The sequence below is a fragment of the Bidens hawaiensis genome, unplaced genomic scaffold (assembly GCF_021521415.1).
Source record: "Bidens hawaiensis isolate Kalapana, Puna unplaced genomic scaffold, B.hawaiensis_p1.1 tig00028894_1, whole genome shotgun sequence".
NCBI classification, from domain to species: Eukaryota; Viridiplantae; Streptophyta; class Magnoliopsida; order Asterales; family Asteraceae; genus Bidens; species Bidens hawaiensis.
Window position 1 is genome coordinate 235541 of NW_027494749.1, and position 19290 is coordinate 254830.

Sequence of the window (19290 nt, forward strand, 5' to 3'; positions counted from 1 at the left end):
TTCAAATTTCCCGCGTGACGTGGCGATGCTTTACTGAACGGTTTTTTCTCTCTCCACTATTCGTATCCCATCGCATTAATTGCGGTGAGTATAAATAGAGGGAGTTAAATTCTTTTTGAAGTTTTATCGCCTTTGAATTTCGAATATTAACTTGCTTTCTTTATCTGAAACTGCCGATCTTTCGCTTGATTTCTTTTGAACCAATCCAAATATTTTCACCAAGTGTTTTACATAATGGCGTCCGTGCAATCTGAAGTTGACGAGATAGAGGTCCAATGGGACCTGGATGAGTACCAGAAACTCATTACGACTTATGGTATTCGGCCGGAGTGGGAACCGGAGTTCCCATCTGCTGGTTCTATCGCCAGTTTCCTACCTCCTGGGAAGATGGTGTTGTATGCCGATTATTTTGTTCATGGGAATTTTCGCCTTCCCATCACAAAGTTTTTCCAACGTGTGGTGAAAGCTTATGGAATTCACCTATCTCAACTCCATCCCCATGCCGTCATGCGAATTCGTCATTTCGAGTTTGTGTGTATGGCACATGAGATAGTACCCCGGTTAGACCGGTTCGTTGTGTTCTACAAGATGGCTAACCGGAATGGATGGTTCACTTGTCATAGCTTGCCCGATAGAGTTATCGGTAATATAACTGAAGAAACTTCCAAGGACTGGAAGAAGAAGTTCTTCTGGATCTCCGAGGACATGGTACCCGAGACCATGATCCGTCGTTCTCCTGACGCTCTTATTAATATTACTCCAGCTGCTCACGAGAAGCGTGACTAGTATCACAAGTTGACTACTCTGCCAACCTCAATGCGGGCACTTCCCGAGGAAGCCCTTGTGTGGGCGGGCATGAGCCGGTTATGGCCGTCTCCATATCTGGAGCCCGGTTTCATTGAGCTAAACGGCCGTAATTTCTATTACTCTGTGTTTTGTCTTGTCTTTTTTGAGGTTCTACCATTGACATCTGTATTTGTTTTCAGGTTTCGGATCAATGTTAAATGCCCTGGATGATGGCAAGGGCTGCGTGGGTAGGAACATCCGTGACGCGAAGGATACACCTATCCTTGAAAAAAATGCACAGTACTTCCTTTTTCCGGTTAAAGTACGTGCTGAACCAATTGTCTCGGATTCTATTTTTGAGTTAGATGTGTATATCCTGAACCCTCTTCCTCTTAACGTGCTAACCTCTGACGGGAAGATCGTCATTCTAAGTGACGACTCTGCCATCCTTGAGGAGGAAAGCTCCGATGATGCTTTTGAAATTTCATCTGTCTCACATTTGTTAACAGAGCTTTAGCCGGAAGAGATCCCTCCGTGCTTCTCAGGCAAGTGACGCGGGTACTGGTGCCGCGGATGCCGGGAAGGAACCGAGGACGAAGAAGCGTCGGACACATCGTCCGAGGAAACCACCTCCGCCTAGTCTTGCGGACGCCTAGGATCAGTGACTAGTGAGCTCTTGCTTGTTAATATTTTATTGTTTTTGAAATTGGGATCTGACTATGATTTTCTCTTGTAGATCCATCTATTGCGTCAGTGGCTGGTAGGCTACCGATGCCGACACCACATGTTGAAAAACAACCGTCGCCTCCTCCGGAGAAGGAGGCGGATAAACCTGTTACCCCTCCCGTTGAGACGACCGTGGAGGGGTCCAACTTTCAGCCGGTGACTACCGGGTCCCTGGATTTTCTTTTCTAGGGTGGGGATGCCACTGGCTCTCAAAATGATGACCCTGAAGTCACTGTTGAAGGCTTCAGAGTAAATGAATCTCCTCTGCGTACTGCTCCCCAATTTTATTCTACCTCTTCTCCTTTTACAACGGGCGAAGGAGATGACTTTTTATTCGGACCTTCTGTCCATGGGGTTGGAGGAGGTTCCTCACAAGGTGCCCCACCACAGTCTTCCTCCACTCCCGTTCGTCTCGAAACTTCGAGTTCTCAATATTTCGGGAATGTGCAGCTGGAGGAGACTATGATTTGTATGTCCCATCTTGGACATTGTTAATGGGTCTCGGGTTTCGAATCCCAAGACCTGCATGAGTTTCGTTGAGCACTGTATGCCGCCTGCTGAAGTGGCTTACCAGCAAACTCGCTCCCGCCAAGATCTTCATACTGATTTATCCATTTCTTGACTAACAGCTTAGCTTGTAGTCAAGAAATCTTGCGGGAGTGGCGGATGATGGGCGGGAAGCTGGGTGCAGCTTCCGAAGCTATGAAGGTTGCAAAGAAGGAAGCTGAGGAGCACCGTAAAGCAGCAAGTGCAGCTAGGTGGAAACAAACTGATGCGAAGCTGCACTCCAAAAAGAAAAGGAACGGAATGCTGATGCTGCTAAACGGTGGAAAGAGGCATGCGAGAAGCAGAACGCTGTTCTTGAGGTCGCCCGAGCTGAAATTCAGAGAAGAAGGACGACTTGTCGAAGGCACAAGATGAAATGTCTCGCGAAAGTGTCCGGATCCAGAGCTCGAGGCTGAACTAAGATTGGAGAGGGAGCATCCGAACTTAAAGATAAAACTGCTGCTGAAATGCAGTCTGCATATGACTCCCTTTTGCAATCTCAAACTGAAGCAAGCAACCGTACCTATGACGAGTTGCAAGCTCTTCGCGATAGGGCGGAGAGTGCTGAGCAGGAAAGACAGTATTTCCTCAACCGAGGCCTAGACTCGGTAAGATTTCTCGTATGTTGCTTTGTCTGTGTACTTCAAGTTTTGCACTAATATGTTCCCTATGTTTTGTTGTTAGGTCATTCGCCATGTCAAAAAGAGTACGGAGCTTACCGACTACTTCGTTACTTAACGACTGCTGCTAAAGCATTTGGCCGAGAGGAAGGTTTCAATGAAGGGTTGGTGTTTTCTCGATCCGGACAACCTATTGAGAGCCACCCGCTTCATGGTGTTGACGCGAAGCAGGAGTTGGATATGCGGGTCCAAGAGTATGATGACCTTGTCTTTCCGCTACCGAATATGCTTCCGAGTTTGCTTGACTGAAGACGGCGTGAAGCAGTTGCGGGTCTATTGATGATGATTATGAGGAAGATGAATCTGAAGATGATTCTCCAAAAGCTCCGGAAGACACATCCGCTCCCAACCCGTAGATAGGCTTAGGTCTAGATTTCGTAATTTCTTTTCCATGTTTTGTAATTATCACTGTTAAATATTAATGAAAAGAACTTCATTTTTGATAATATCTTCGTGAAATATCTGTCTTTGTATTTTGAACTTGTGTAAATTGGATAGATAACACTGGTGACGTGGCGGAGAGAGAGTTTTTAGGCGGCGGTTGACAAGATGTGTAAAACGCCTGTTTGCCAGCCTGTAATCACTTTTTCGAATCTCCCGCTTGACGTGTCAATCATCCTGTGGCCCGCATTTTCTTTTTCCTCTGTCAGTTAGACAGTAGCATTAATTGCGATGGGTATAAATAAGCCTTGATGTCTTTAACCCATTCTTATTACTCACATATTTTCTCTTTCAATCATACCAGAGAACTTTTGCTTTCTTTACATCCGTTTTCATATTTTACACAAAATGGCTGCCCAGAAGAAAAATCCCCCTGCTATTAATGAAGTTGGTTGCGAAATCAAGGAGAAGGATTTTGACGATATTAAAAACGTATATGGTTTTCCTTCGGAATGGAAGGCCGAACGTTCGTCCAAAAGAGCCATTGCAACGGCGCCTCCGGCGAAGAAGATGGCCGTTTACTTAGACCATTTTACCACCGGGAACTTCCGATGGCCCGTGACTAAATTTGTGCAGTCGGTCTTGACAGCGTACGTGATTCATTAATGGAGTTCCTTGTCTGTAACTCAAGAAAGCGCATCTCCTTCTCTGCCATTCCTACTTTATTGATAGTTATAACCTATTAAGAAGGTAGGTTCAGTCCAGGAGGCTAGTTTGAAATGAAACCCGGACTCGCTGAGGTTCACACACCTTTCTTTATGAAATTACACAGCAAGCTTCCAGCTTGGTACTAATACCTCTAGAGTATAGAGGGGTTATGGAGAGGCGCGCAACTGTGCTTCCTCGCTTCGCCAAGAAAAGCACTTCTTCCTGGTTGAAGGGCGCGCTACAGGCCTACGCTTGTTCCTGCGCGAGAATTTCCGGCTTTTTGGCCGTATCTTGCTCCTTTCTTTCGCCTCAGCAGTGAGCGCTACTAGATCTGATTCAACTGAATAGGGGACTTGGATATGCTCTTGCTCCCGGCAGATATGATGGGCGAGATAGTGAAAAAGGGGGAAAGATGACTCTATGGCTGAGGGGAGGAAAGAAAGAACGCATATGGATATTATGTCTGTCGGAGGTTCGAGAATCTATGAAAGGACATCTAAAGCTAAGGTTACGAAGTAAAGGAAGTCCGAGAGAAGTGGTGATCTCATCTTGCTTGCTGGGATAGAGGAAGCTTCCGGACCAAGATTCATCCTTTTGGGATGCTTAGAATTCGACACTTCGAGTTCTGCTGTCAAGCACACAACTATGATCCTTCCGTCGGCATGTTTGCCGTACTTTACAAGATGACCTTTCGTGAAGGCTGGTATAGTTTTTCTACCACCGGCAAGGGGTCTATCGGCTTCGAATGGCTTCGCAGTATTCATGGATGGAAGTCAAAATTTTTCTGGATCCGGGAAGATGTTGTCCCATTTACGATGACCCACCGGAAGCCGGAGGAGAAACTACCGGAAGTCCTTGCTTCCGAACACAAAGGTCGTGCCTGGTTTCTTACCTTGACCAAGACTCCGACACCCATGCGTCCCATTCATGAAGGGGTGATGGTGCATGCCAAGATGAGTCGGTTATGGCTGTTCCCTACTTTGGAGACGTACTATGAGACTTCCGACGGAGGTAACTTCTTACTTGTAACATCCCGGATTCTCAGTTTTCTTTCTTTAATATTCTTTGATTGTAGGTGAAGGCATGATCCTTTCCACTCTATTGGACAAGGTGGGGGGCATGATGGTACGCCGCCCCATTACTCAGCATGACGTGCCTTTTTTGGAACGTACGCGGTACAACTTCCTTTTCTCCACCACACTTACTCCAGAACCTGTTGTCTCGGAAGCGATGTATGCTTAAGGTGAGGAGTATGTTACAAAGTGTGAAGGTATTCTTCAACCCCGTCCTATAACTGCCGCTACTTCGAGCGGAGTAATAGTACTTCTCTCGTCTAGAGAGGAGTCGTCACTCTGTGAAGGAGGGTTATCAAGTGGTGCTATTAACCCTTTGCATTCGACTGTAGGTTTGACCCGCTAGCAAGATTCGAATGCCACCACCGACCCGACAATAGGTGAGGAAGGTGGTCCTTAATCCATTGAGGGTGAACCTCAGGTTACGGATGCGGGTGCTTCAAAGGCTGCTGGCAAGCGGAAAGTACAGCCTTCCGATGTTGCACCTAAGAAGAAGAAGAAGAAGAAGAAGAAGAAGGAGAGGACCAAAGTCCTTGACTTGGGTGCTCGTCTCCGAGAGCTGTCTGCCCAAGATGTTTCGAAGGGTAAGTTTTGAACCATTATGATTATAGTTTGGACTTTCCGTTTATTGATAGCCTAGAAACTTTCACTTCGGAAATTTTCAGGTTTCAAGAGTTCAGCTGCTGGACAGCTTCCGACTCCACCAACCTCGCCATTAAACACTGTTCAAGATCCGATCAATTTATAAGATACTTCTCCTATCAGGGAGAAAGAGTTTGGTGAGTTTGAGAATCTCCGCACATCTCCACCCCGTCAAGAGCATCTCTTTTGGAATCAAGGTGGAGTTAGTGTGTTCCAAGATGGGGGGGCAGGCTTCTTCGTCTCAAGTGGATGAGGATACTGCTCCGCACAATCCTCAGTGGTCACGACACTGGAACTCAGTATTGAGCGATGCGGACGTTTGTCATGAATATCTCCAAGAAAGTCTTCCTCCTGCTGAGAGGGAACGACAACGTCGTCGCATCCGCTAGGAGTTATTAGACTCAAACTCCTATCATATGGCGAATACTGTTTCCACCAACCAAGAGATACGCCAGGATTGGTTGGCCATGAACGAGGAGCTAGACGAAACCGAGCACAAGCTGCTTGACGCAAAAAAGAAAGCTCTTAAGGCGCTGAATGAAGCTCGGGACAGTCATCGGGCCATGGAGGCGGCGGAATCCGAAAGCCTTGTCGCTGAGGAAGCCAAAGCTGTTCTCCAGAAACAACTGGATGAACAAGTTGAGCTAATAAAGACCCTTCAGGCTGACTCAGCGGCCAAGGACAAGCGTTTATCCGTCCTTAACGCCAAGAATCGAGACCAAGCCTTGGAGTGTACTGGTCATAAGATGGATCTTATCCGGGATCAGGCGGATAAGAAGTGGCTTCTAACGACCGCAATTCCCAAGGTATCAAGTCTTTAGCATAATCAATTTGGATTCGTATGTGCTCACACATGTTTATTTGACTTAACAGGTTATCACCGACGTCCGGAATAGTGACGATCTTGGGAACTGTGTTGCGGTGCTTCTCCGTGCCTCCGTGCAAACAGGTCGGCAAATGGGTTTTGAGGAAGGCTATAACTTTGCTTCCGAAGGCAAGCTACCGGAGGAGTATATTTTGTCTGGCATGGATACTGCTTCTATCCTTATTGAGAAAACCAAGGATTTTGACACTCTGAAGTTTTCCCTTTCTGATCATATATCGGAGCTCGCGGACAAGGAGGATGCCATAGATCAATTAAAGGAGCTGTTAGATCTTGATGAGGAAGAAGAGGAAGAAGCTAATAAGACTACGGAAGGCGAAGATGTTGCCCCGTTGATGTATATACCTTTGTTGTAAATATTTCTTTCACTTGTAATCTCTTTTGACTATAAATAAGAAGTCTTGTTTTCTTCCGGTGCACTTTGTCTTATCTACCATAATATAAGTGTCTGTCCGGAACTTCGTTTTTGTCAATGAAAGATTACAAATTGTCAAAATAACAAGATCTTTTATAGATTGGGCATAAGCCTTCTTACAATAAATGAAATTGCATAACTTGCTAGTCTACGTGGGCACGCAAGCCAAAAAAAGAAAAGAAAAATACTTGTACTAGATGTAACATCTTTTCAATTGAGCTCCGTTCCAGGTTCTAGGGATCTCAATCCCCTCCAACCTCTCTAACTTGTAGGCACCTTTTGATAGCACTTGCTTAAGTTTATAGGGTCCTTCCCAAGTCGGAGCCAACTTGCTCGGAGGTTCCTGGCCGGAAGCCTCATTATTGCGGAAGACAAAGTCTCCCGCATCGAACTTGCATTTTTGGACCCGCGAGTTATAGTACTTCTGAAGTTGTCGCTTATAATTATGCTCGCGGATCGATGCTAGGTCTCGTCTTTCTTCAAGTAAATCAAGATTCATCCAGAGTTCGTGATCATTATTGTTAATTAACAGAACTCTCGCGGATGGAATCCCAATTTCTGCTGGAATCATGGCTTCGGTGCCATAGGTTAGACTAAACGGCGTCTCTGAATTGCTAGAGTTCTTTTGGGTGCGAAAGGCCCAGAGTACATGGGGCAATTGTCAAACCAACTGGTCCGTTTAGTACCCAACCTTGCCTTGATCCCTTCTTTGATAGTTCGGTTGGTCTTTTCAACCTGACCATTTGCCTGCGGGTGAGCTACAGATGTGAAGACTTGGGTGACTTGAAGCTCTTTCAACCATTCCTGTAGTCCGCTATCGGCAAATTGGGTCCCATTATCACTTAACAATTCCTGCGGGAGACCAAATCGGCAAATGATGAATTTCCAAAGGAATTTTTTCACGCTTGAAGCCGTAATTGATGCAACCGGTTTGGCTTCTACCCATTTGGTAAAGTAATCGATGGCCACTATCAAGAATTTGACTCGTCTCGGGGCTTCTGGAAAAGATCCCATGATATCGATAGCCCATTTTTGGAACGGCCAGGCATATATTACCGGAATCAGCTCGTTTTTGGGGCACAGGGTATTGGGAGTATGACGATAGCAAGAATCACACTTTCTGATTTCTTGCACAACGTCCAAATGCATTCTGGGCCAATAGTATCCTGCGTTCATGATCTTTGCGACTGTCATTCTTGGGCCTGCTTGTAATCCGCAGATGCCTTCGTGAATTTCTCGAACTAGGTAATTTGCATCTTCCGCATCAACGCAACGTAACAGCGAACCAAGGAATGATCTCCGGTATAAAATGCCATCAGTCAACTGGTAATTCAAAGCTTTGTGTTTGATCTTCCGGGCCTCAGCCTTTCCTACTGGAAGTGCTCCGGAAGATAAGTAAGTTTTGATGGGCGTCATCCAAGATTCAACCCCAGTTTGAATTACCAGGACTTGATTTTGTGGAACGGATGGATGGTCCAGGACTTCTATACGGATATCTTTGGCAAAGTGCTCAAAATTCGTTGGAGCGAGCTTGCTAAGAGCGTCCGCCGATTTTTTCTCACTCCTCTTAATATGAATAACATTGAAAGAGGCAAACTGGCGAATTAAGACCCTCGCTTGCGACAAATAAGAAGCCATGACATCATTTTTGGCTTCATATGTCCCATTTATTTGTCCCGCAATTAGCATGGAATCCACCCGTGCTTCCAAATGTTTCACTCCGAGCTTTTTCGCTATCCGCAGGCCTGCCAAGAACGCTTCGTATTCCGCATCGTTGTTAGTACTTTTAAAGTCTAACTTGATGGCGTATGTAAATTCATGCCCCTCAGGGTTAACTAGCCTTAAGCCTGCACCTGATCCTTCGCTGCTTGAAGCTCCATCCGTGAACAATGACCAAACTTGCCCTTGTTCCGGAGGTGCTCGGGGTTGCTGTTCGATTAAACATTCTTGTTCTTTGTGCTGCGGGACTTCCGTGACGAAGTCCGCCAGCACTTGCCCTTTTATTGCCGGTCTTGGTTTATACTCGATCGAGTTTATACCCAGCTAAGACATTAATAGGATGGCCTTGGAAATACCTGCGGAGCCGTCTGGCAGCGTAAATCAATGCCAAAACCAACTTTTCCAACATCGAGTATCTTGTTTCCGAGTATGATAGCGTTCTACTAACGTAATAGATCGGATTTTGAACGTTTTTTCTATCCATAAGTAAGACAGCACCAACGGCAATGTCGGACGCCGATAAATATAATGTTAATGGTTCACCCGCGTGAGGAGCTGTTAACGTGGGTAACTCCATTAAACATTTCTTGACCTCCTGGAATGCTTGTTCGGCTTCGGAGTCCATTTAAATTGTGCCTTTTTGAGACAATTCCTCAATGTTGATATGAACGGGTAGGATTTAGTAGCATGGTTTGCCAGAAACCTGTTTAATGCTACTAATCTACCGTTAAGTGTTTGAACTTCTTTGAGGGATGTGGGAGACGGCATGCGGGCTACTGCTTGTATCTTGTCCGGATTGGCCTTGAAACTCGTGCCTGTCACAATTACCCCGAGGAACTTTCCTTCTTCCATTCCGAAGGAACACTTTGCCGGATTTAGCTTCATATTGATGCTTCTTAGTGTTTCGAAAGTTTCCTCTATGTTCCTTAACATTTGATCTTCTTCGGTACTTTTGATTACTAGATCATCCACATAGACTTCAAGGTTTCGACTGATTTGACCCTTGAACGCTTGATCCATCAGTCTTTGATATGTGGCCCCCGTATTTTTTAACCCGGAAGGCATCATTCTGTAGCAAAATGTTCCTTGATCGGTGCGGAATGCTGTCTTGTCCTCATCAGCAGCTGCCATATGAATCTGGTGATAACCCTTGTAAGCGTCGAGGAAACATTTGAATTTAAATGGGGCCACGGCGTCTACCTTTAAATCGATTTCTGGAAGTGGGTAGCAGTCTTTTGGACATGCTTTGTTTAGATCTTTGTAATCTATACACATCTTCCACGTTCCATTGCTCTTCGGGACCATCACTAGGTTGGCCACCCATGTTTGATACTTGATTTCTCGAATAATTCCTGCATGAAGAAAATCTTGCACCTGTTCATTCATGGCCTTTGTTTGTTCCGGGCCCATCTTTCGCTTCATTTGCACAATTGGGGTGATTAGTGGGTTCACCTTCAACTTGTTTTCCGAAATGCTCCGTGGGACACCGGTCATGTCCACGGGTTGCCATGCGAAAATGTCGATATTCTTTGTCAATAATTGCTTCAGAAAGGTTCTGACGATGTCAGAAATAGCCGGGCCAATTATCACAGTCTGGTCAGGGAATTTCTTGTTAAGAACCCACTTCTCCGGTTCAGTTCTCTGTTTTTGCTTTGGAACCTTACTTGGTTTCGAGCTTTCAGTCGTGAAGCAATGTCGGTTAACATGAATTATTGCTACACCAGTACGGGTTGGAACCCCTACTGCCCCGTGGGCTGTGGACGGATTGGAATTGAAGTCACCGATTGCCTCTCGTCTGAGAATAATATCGTGTTTGGAAGTTGCCGGTAACACTAAAAATTCGACTTCCCCAGTTCTTGAGTGAACCCCGTCACTAAGTGTGACTGGGAATGTGATGACACCCCGCGGGTGCATTATTTCCCCACCAAACCCAGAAACGGGTGCATGGATAGGTCGTAATCTTTCTTTATCATCTTCCTCGAGCTGTTCAAAGCACTGTTCATACATAATGTCGGATGTACTACCAGTGTCAATGAACACATACTGCGACCGATAATGCCCAAATAGGGCAGTGATTATCAGAGGATTTTTATTGCAAGGTCCTCCTCTGATACGTGGAAAAATGACTGGCTCGTTTTTCCATTCTTCATCTGCAAACTCTTTCATCTTACTACTGTTGTGTTGACCTCCTTGAATCATGTGAACGTTTAGATCTTTGATTTGTCTTTTGGCCGGACTCTGGTTATCCATTGCGGGAGGTTTGCCAGGCCTGGTCATACATCCTTTACCAAATGATCTAACTTCCCCATTCTTTACAGCCGCCCCTATTTCATTCCTTAGGGCCACACACTCGTTTGTATTGTGCCCTATATCATTGTGGCACGTGCAATGTTTTTTGTTATCAAGGAATGACTTCCTCGGTAACGGTTGAGGCTTGCGGAAGGTCAGATTCTCAGTTGTGAGGATTTCTGAAGGAGTTTTTGACAGCTGAGTCCAACTGCTATTGGAAGATCGTGCTGGAAAGTTGCGTTTGTTCTTATTGCCAATCAGCGATCTCGCATCAAACTGCTTTGGTTGTTCTGAGGTCGGTTGCAACCTTGACCAGATTGTTCCTTTAGCTTGTCGATTTGGTCTTGGAGTTTGAAACTCGACTTTTGGTAATTGCTTCTGGCTGCTGGACCCCAGTGTTTTTTCAGTTCTTGCAAACAACTTAGCCGTTGTCATGATTTCATCCCAGGACTCAGACATTCCATATTTTCCGGTCAATGTGCGGATCAGAGCATCGCTATGACCATTCTTGCGAAATGCTCCCCGCAGCATATCTTCACTAACCCCTCAAATGTTAAGGCTCTCGTTATTAAAACGAGTAATGTAGTCCTCAATGGATTCATTATTTCGCCTTTCAACATCTAGTATTTCTGAGGGATCACGAGTGTGCTTCTTTTGCTGACTGAAGTGCTGAGAGAACTTCGCTACAAAGTCTTTCCAGCTCTTAATGTGTCCGCATGGTAATTTTTCAAACCACTCTCGTGCAGCTCTAGTAAATGTCAATGCGAACATGTCACACCAGTATGGAAGAGTCCAACCGCTGACTCCTCCGACTGCCTCAAATCACAACAAATGATCGCTGGGATCTGTCATACCATTATATGTTCCACAGATGTTGGAATCTTTGCGTTTATCGGGAATGGAGCCGTTGCGATAGCCGGAATGAACTTTGATTTTTCTGCGAAAGATTCCGGACGGTATGGTTTTGAAAAATCGTGTTCAGCATTACTGTGGTACTCCGCGTGGCGAACAACTGGTCGCGGGTAACTAGCCTCTCCATATGAAGGGAGACGACTATCCCCACTGTAATAGCTACCCTCGGGATGATACGTTGAATCATATCCGTCTAGTTCATCCTCATAAGACGGTACCCGCATGTCTATGCGGGGACGAGGATGTAACTGATGTACATAGAAATATACATCTTTTCAGCATCAAATAATCTCTAAAAACTGCAATTTCTATCTAATAACATAGCATAAAAGGCTACTTATCATAATAAAACGTAATTTCAGGTGAAACCAAACCTCAAACGAAGAAACAAGCAAAAAGACGAAGAAAAACACAAGAAAACACAAGAAAACACAAGAAAACAAAGAAACACGCTCCCATATCTCAAGAAACACGCCCCCATGCTTATGGAACAAGAAAAGACAAAATCTGAGAACAAAAGCATGGGGCCGTGCTCAGCATGCACGGGGCCGTGGACGGGAATGCAGAAAAGAAAAAAAAGAATTGAGCACATGTCACTAAAAAGCACGGGACCGTGCCTGCTAACCACGGGGTCGTTTCCAGCTCACACAAAAGACAAAACAAATCTGGCACATGTCATAAAAATACACGGGGCCGTACTCATCAAGCACGGGGCCGTGCCTCACCATCCAGATTGCCTATAAATAGTGGCTCATGTTGCATTCATCAAGTGTGCCTTGAAAAGATTTCTATCCGATTCTCTCTTATAAAAACACACACTAACACTCACCTTGAAGATCTAGTGAAGAGTTTGAAGGTTTGGAGGTCATCACCACTAATCATCATCATCAACCATCATCCCCATCATTAAGAAGAAGGATTCATCTACATTTGGTTAGATTGTTCCAAGTTTAATCATGTATTTGTTATTATCAATTATCTTAATGTTCATCATAATGCCCATTATGAGCTAAATTCCTTTTACCATCAAAAATCTATGAAGAAGCTTTGTTTTACTAGATAATTAATCAAGACATGTGATGTAGTCTAGTTAATTACATGGTTATATTACAATTATCTTTTGATGAGAAATGTTTCATCATCTTAAATCACTAAGTCAAAGTTGGTGGTTGTCAATCTCTTTGGCAATCGTTCATGATCGATTCATGTTCTTGAAAGATAGAAATACTTTGATACATTATCGAAACATGGATCCTTATATTGTACTTAGAAATGATGAGATATAAGTTATGGTGTATTTTTCTAAACCTTGGTAATCCGAAAATGGCTTTGCTTAGGATATCAAATTAGCTAAAGAAACCATAGGTTAATGGAATGTGTAATCATAACCTACTTAAATCAACCAAGGGGAGGTTGTGTGATGAACTACAATCACCCGAAGTTGTTAGAATTGGTATTCGAGAAATTGAAGTCAATCCTAATCTTTCTACTTAACGAAACTACTTGCCAACTTAAATTGACATCATTGAGATGGTATGACATTAGGAAATGGTGGACTTTAAAATGCACGTATCATCTCCTTAGTGCCAAAGATGCTCACTTTGGTTTAAGGAGTTATCTATCATATATTGCTACGGTAAGTTTATCACATGTCTACATATTAATTATCAATGCTAAAATGGAGTGGATCCTTGATCTTAGATGGTAACCTTCGTATAATTGAACAACTCGTTTAGAATTTCTTATCTTGGTCACCTATATATTATATATGTATATATATATTTAATTATTTATATTTTATAAAATTTCAAAAATTAACCTCAAAATGATTAAAACGTCCGATTGAAGTAAAACAACGATTTATTATTAGAAACCTTTGTGTCCACGGATCGATACTTGGCTCTTACCAATACTATTCTACATATACGATAGGTACACTTGCCTATTTTGTGTGTGTTTAGTCTTTGTAGAAATCACTTTTATAAATTTAAAACACGATCTTGTGCAAAAGCTAAATATCCAATCTATCATATTTTATACAAGCTACACAGCACGCATCAATCACTATCACCATCACCATTATCATCATCATCATCATCATCATCATCATCATCACCATCATCATCATCATCACTATCACCATCATCACCATTATCATCATCATCATGACCACCATCACCATCACCATCATCATTATCATCATCATCATTATAATAATCATCATCGTCCTCACCATCACTATCATTATCATCAGCATCACCACCATCACCATCACCATCATCATCATCATCATCATCACCGCCACCTCCACCATCATCACCATCATCATCATCATCAACATCATCACCCATCATCATCGCCATCACCATCATCATCATCATCACTATCACCATCACCATCACCATCATCATCATCACCACTATCACCATTGTAACATTTCGGGCTTTTCTTTCTTATTCTTGTACTCGTTACCCGACCCGTTTAAGGATTCGGGTCACTCATTTAATAAAACTGGCACATTTATTGAGTATCTATATTGTTTTAGTTTTATTATTTAATAGTTAAATACTTAAAACTTACAAGAACTTGCAACTTTCACCCAAACTCAAACTATAACCTATTCTCGTTCCATCTACAAACTCCGGGGACCCGATATGTAAATTCTGATATTAAAACAATATATCATAACCCAAACCACCCCCTGGTCCGACCAGCTGACCTAAACCCAACCCGCGCACCCTAAACCATTCAAAATCCTTAATCCCGCTCGTTTATGATCAATTAACTTTGGCAAGTAGCATATTCCGTCGAATAAATGCGTAACCGACACTCAATTATAGTAGGAGCGTGTTGACTAGTCCGTAATTTGATAAACTAACCATTTTAAGCCTAAACAAACCCTAATTTCGTGATCTATATAACCCCCTTTTTATGAACCAATTAAACTTGCAGAATCCTTCTACTACCTATCGCGACCCTTTCCCCTAGAACTAATTCAGTTATCAATCCCAACCCGTCACCTAATTAAACCCCTTTTGGCCGCAACCTAGCTCGCTCAATCACACCATCTTATCAAACGTTATAATCCAATTAACATGTATGTTCGGGATCGCTATTCATCATAGAACAAAAGCCCTAACTCAATTTGTATCAATTATAAACAAATCAAACAAACCCAGAACTAGGGTTCATATATAATTTTAGGGGTTTCTTTGGCTTTCTGTACATATATTATTGTTAACGCTTTCTTTCACAAGCTGTAGCACCAGCCCAATGGCTGGTGCCTGTTTGTTTAAATCACTAAAACCGGCCAGGCGCGGTTTCGAGCCGCCCTGGACGCGGTTTTGATTTTTTTTAAAACCCCTTTAAACAATTATCTTTTATATTAATTTATGTTTATAACATTTAATAAACGAAGTTTGATTATACCGAACCTCTAAGTCTCACGAAACCCGGTTTTTATAGCTTTATATTTTTAAAACCTTTTTAATCAAATTTTTACATTTACTACATATAATACAATATTTTGATAAACCGAACTTAAATTAATAATAAATCTTCTTTTGAAACTCCACGTTAACATACATATATTACAAAATATTTATCTTAGTTATCAAACATAAATAATTAATAATAATGAAATTAAACACTAAAAATAATAATAGTTATAATAATTATAATAATAACATTTATAAATATAACAATAACCTTTATATTTAACGTTAATGTAACTTTCAATATCTCTAACCTCATCGAGACCCAAGATCCGTCATATTAAGTTGTCATTTATAGTTAACTCACTTTATTATTATTAACAACTTGGATTAATTGTTGGCAAATCTCGAGGAGCTTGACCATTTTCATCCTAGCTTGTTTCTTTTATTATCTCGTCCTCGTTTATCTCGCATTAAGGTAAGTAAATTCACATCCCCCTTTTTACCGCTTTACAATTTTGGGGGCGTTATGCGTTCACAATTAAATTATTGTTTTCACTACGATTCCACTATATGCGTAATTGAAATTGCTCGATTAGTTGATATGTGCAAATATGACTATGTGTTTACTTTATGTGGTTGGTATCCTCATCCTCATCCTCATTAGTATGATCATACGTCGTCGAATTAGCTCGTTATCAAAATGATTCGAGTGAAAAGACAACTTTTATTTATTGTTATACTAGTTGTAGTGATTTACAATTATCGCACGGAATTGTCATTTTATTATTATATATACTCAAAATCGTGGTTTACTTGCTCAACTTTATGTTGACAAAATATATATTTTCACGCATGGCGCAGGTAGCTTTATCGGATGAATCAAGTATTGGAAGTTAGATGAGACCTTAGGTTGCTTGATGAATGAAGAACATTTTTTTTTGTTTTAAGTTATTTATTGTTGATTTGTAACGTTATTGTTAAAACAATGTTTGTGCTTTTGAAAATTGATATATGAATGAATAATTTAGATATTGACACGTGTATTTTACTTAATGTCTTCTGAGCTATGATACAATTAATGTCGTGCCCCGACATGTTCCGCCGTAGGTTGGGGTGTGACAACTATCATCGTCGTCATCAACATCATCATTATCATCATCATCACCATCACCATCACCATCATCACCATCATCATCATCATCATCATCACCATCACCATCCCCATCATCATCATCATCATCATCATCATCACCATCACCGCCATCACCATCATCATCATCATTATCATCACCACCACCACCACCACCATCACAACCATCATCATCATCACCATCACCATCACCATCACCATCAGCATCATCACCATCATCATCTTAATCGAAAATATAACATAATCAAAAATGTTACATTTTTTAAAATATATCATAATCGAAAATGTAACATAATCAAAAATGTTACATAATCCAAAATGTAACATTATTGAAAATGTAACATAATCGAAAATGTTACATGATCGAACATGTGATGTAACATTACGGAAATTTTGAGCCAAAAATGACAAGTTTTCAAAGTCTAGGGATCAATTCTGCAAAATTCCAAACTCCAAGGTTAAAAATAAAAATTCTGATTTCCCGACCCATCGTGCTACGCGATGGATCAGAAAAGAAACCCATCACGATACGCGATGGGGAGTTTGACACGTGTGCCACGTGGCACACGGTGGCATCATCTGCTGCCACGTGTCACCACGTGGCAACACTACTGCCACGTGGCGCAACGCCTGCCACATGTCACCACGTGGCAGGTCTACATGGTGATTCAGCAGGCCTATATTGCGATACTGGATAGGCCAGCCCAGGGACCCATCGCGTACCGCGATGGGAGCCCAAAATTTGTCTATTAATAGCAGGTCCGGGATCTTCATTTCCCACACCATTTCAGCTCACAACTTTCTCTCTCTAACATCTCTCTAGCCATATTATCATACCTCGAAGTCCGTGCCTTGTTTCCTCGATAAGCGTGCCCCAATTCCTCGATTTTCGTGTCGATATTTCCTCGAAGTTCGTGCCACCCTCCACCCACATACAACCAAGAGGGTGTTTGTTCTCGAAAGGCGTGTAGACGATTGTCAAAGATTACTGATCATTGGCGTGCTAAGGAAGGCGTACCAAGTTGATCAAGAAAATAAAGCAGCGTTGGAATGCTGCTCGAGTTCTTAGGGTTTCCATTACACCAATAAGGTTAGGCGTAACGACAAAATAATATAATATTATATTCAAGGCTTAAGCCTTAAATCGAGGTTATACTCGATACCTCGATAAAAGAAATATAAACATAACAAAGAAAAAGAATGAAAGAATGAATTGTGAATATATATATATATATGTGTGTAAGTATATATGTACGTTCTTTGTTATGGAACTATTATTTAAGCAATAATGAGTATTCTTAAATAATAAAAGAAAAAAAAATAAGTTTCTTAGAGAAGAAGAAACGTCGGGTTTTTATATAAACTAAAGGTTTATAAATTACTTTTAAACTAAAGGTTTTCAAGTAAATGAGATATATGAACTAAAGGTTCATCGAGGTATAAAACAAGACTAAAGGTCTTAAGCCGGATTGTATATCCGACTAACAAATATTTATACTCGTACTATAGGTGCGAGATAAAAAGGGAAAGACCCTCGGACGGTGAGTGAAGCCGATCCCAAAGCGAAAAGGTGAATACGCCCCCAAACTTTTATAAACTTGTTTTCAAACGAGTCAAACGTGTTATGTGAAAATTGTTTACAAGAAACTACGTGTTCCTAAAACCATTATAAATGAAAGTATAAACCTAGCCCTCAGGCTGTGGTATACGTGTGTCTGGATCCTTACATAGGTGGTACTACGCGGTGGGCACATTGCACTACCCTTGGTCATAGGACGCTCTCCTGCAGGGAGTACGACCTTTTGTGTATATTTACGGGTACTTAACTAAGTCGAACGCTTTGGTGTTTGCTGAGGTGACCTAGAGTAGAGACTTGAATTTATAAATGTGTTGTTTTAACTTTGTTATTCCTAAGCTACGTTGGGCCGAGGCAGGCGTAGTCTCGAGGGGTAATAAAGTGAAAGAAACTATTTTTGCGTCAGCGTGTTCACCAGCATTCGTTGCTGACGTATTTTATTTACATTGTGCAGGTGAACAAAGTTAGTGCTTGGAATGACGAAGTACTATGATATCTGATGGCTCGGATTTATTTTGTAAACTTAAAATGGTGGTTTGTAATGTAAAACAATTAATACTTTTTGTTATAACTTAAACGAGTATTTTTATAATCCCGTCTATGTTACATTTTGATCCTTAAAGATTTATAAAGTCTTCCGCAAATTAACGCAACTCTGATTTATTTACAATCATGGTACCAACTGTTGGTCGCACACCTAGGCCTAAGATGGGGGTGTGACATGTGACATAATCGAAAACGTTACATAATCGAAAACATTATATTTTTGAAAACGTAACATAATTGAAAACGTTACATAATCAAAAATGTAACATAATCGAACTCTTTATTTTTTGAAAATGTAACAAAATAAAAAATGTTACACAATCGAAAATGTAACATAATCGTAAATGTTGCATAATCAAAAACGTTACATTATCGAAAATGTTTTATAATCGAAAAGGTTACACTATCAAAAATGTTACATAATCGAAAATGTAACATAACCAAAAATGTCACATAATCAAAAATGTTACATAATCGAAAACGTTACATAATCGAAAACGTTACATAATCGAATATGTTACATAATAAAAAATTTTACATAATCGATATACACTTAGGTGTATATTTATAATAAACTCACTTTGTTTTACTGATATCTGAACATGCTACATGTAACATAAAAGTCCGAAAAAACCCAAAATACTTACAACGACCTGATAAACCGTATAGACATAAGAAAGATGGAAACTTGTCGCACGCGTAGAAAAATTCTTAGGTCTGTCATTAGGTGTATTTAATGTTATATTTTTTTTGTTGAGTATATATAATTGTAACATCCTAAAATTTTAAGGTTGAATAAAAAAGTTATGTTTATTGATTTC